The following is a 2129-nucleotide window of genomic DNA, read 5'->3' as shown; positions in this document are numbered from 1 at the left end:
ATAAAACAACCAACAGCAGATATTTTCAATCATGTATGCATAGTGGAATGGGTAATTATAATTGATTAATGTGTGTTTTACCTCTATTTTATTTTTACAGTGAGAACACACAAAATCTATGTATGATGATCTTCAAAAATAAATTTGTCCTAATTCTCTTCCATTCTCTAGGATCTAATGGTAATTATTATTCTTTTTATCCTATGGGAACTCTTTGGGGTGTGTGTGTGTGTGTGTGTGTGTGTGTGTGTGTGTGTGTGCCATACTTCACTAAAAATATGCATTGCAGTGTCTTCCATGTTATGGTAAATGACAGGATATTTTTCTTTGTTTATTTGGAGTAATAGTGGTGTCTGTGTGTACCTGTGAATAAATATTTATTTTACATGCATATGACATTTTGCTTGTGTATCACATTCATTAATGTAGTCACCTTTTAATCAAAAATGGGGGCTTGATATTAATATCATGAGAACTATAATTTTTTCAGTAAATGCAATGTATGGATATCCCTTCACACTTCCAGTTTTCAGTCTTTTGTACTCTGTGGGAGCAGTTATTTAACCATGTGGCCATTCTGATTTCCACAAATGCTGTGCAATGCACACACATTTGCTCTAGCAAAATGCGAGTGTTCCCTTTTCTTGTCATTTTTCTCATCACCTGTGTTATCACTTGCACACCAGTTATCCATTAAACTCTGAAAGAAAAGGAATACCTCTGTGGGTGGGGAAATGGAGAATATTGTTGTAGTTGGATTGAAAGAAAAGGAAGGTAGTAACATGTTGGAGAAGCAGGTGGTATAACTGGATGCTTGAATGCAAACTTGTTTTGTGGCATTCCAATTTGTGAAATACTTAATTACAATTATCACTATATTAATTTCTCCTATATTCTGTTAGCCAGGTACATTGCAGTTTTCTAACAAACACTACACAGTTATCAATGTACCATCCACATATGGGGCTGATATTACAAAAAATATACTAAATCAAACAATGAATATTTTGGAACTTTTTAAGAGCCCTCTGAGTAGTAAATTAAAATGTGGTTGGACAAATGTATACATTGTCTACATTTTCAGAAAGAATATGGCAATAGTTAAATTATGTCTCTCTCTCTCTCTCTCTCTCTCTCTCTCTCTCTCCCTCTCTCCCTCCCTCCCTCCCTCTCTTTCTCTCTGTGTGTGTGTATGTATGTGTGTGTGTGTGTTCATTATCTTATTTAATTCACTGTCTATGATTGTGGACTGGTCCGCAAAAGATTTGATTCTACTTAATAAAATGTATAAAAGTAATACAGTCCCCATGTTTGCATGTTCTTTTCCTCCCTTGCTATCTTTCTTCTGTTTATTTGAGGTAAACTACACATTATGAGAGACTCCTGAGAAGACTTGAAAGTAAGGATTGTCTCATGCCAGCACCACAGAAAGCACTGAGGGCTTTAATTCAACAATGTGGCAAGAAGTGAGAAAAAGGTTATGTGAGGGACCTTGGAAGAGATCACTCTCAATCAAACTTTAAGACGCTGCGGCCCCAAGCAGCAACAAAATGAGTATTAGTAGAAGAAAAGATAAGTTTTTTAAATATCGCCTATGTGCCACATATTCAGCAAAAAAACATAAACTTTAAATAAAAATCAATAAATATGATTGCCAAAGACAACTAGTAAGTTGATTGTTCTAAGGCATCATTTTTGAATATGTATGTGTCTATCTGTGTGTGCTCTATGAGGAGTTTGTAACCAGAATACAACACTCCAACATGTTTTAACTTGATCTCACACTATGCACATGACTCCCAAATATTCAAACTGAGAATTTAATTTAAAGTGATCTGATCTTGTCACAGTCCAAAGTTCCGAGTAGAAGTAAAAATAAATTCTCTTCGAAAAAAAAAATGCCACCAATTGAACCCTGTGGGTTTTTTTAGGTTTATTTATCTAAATTTGCAAATTAAACTTCATTTCCATAGTGTAGAAGTAGAAAAAGGATTGAGGAATACCTTTAAGTTAGCCACTTGCAAGAACAAGTACACCAGCCGGGTGGTGGTGGCGCACGCCTTTAATCCCAGCATTCGGGAGGCAGAGGCAGGCGGATCTCTGTGAGTTCGAGACCAGCCTGGTCTACA

Source organism: Microtus ochrogaster, chromosome 17 (assembly GCF_000317375.1).
Source record: "Microtus ochrogaster isolate Prairie Vole_2 chromosome 17, MicOch1.0, whole genome shotgun sequence".
Lineage (NCBI taxonomy): Eukaryota > Metazoa > Chordata > Mammalia > Rodentia > Cricetidae > Microtus > Microtus ochrogaster.
Note: the sequence above shows the minus strand (reverse complement) of the source record.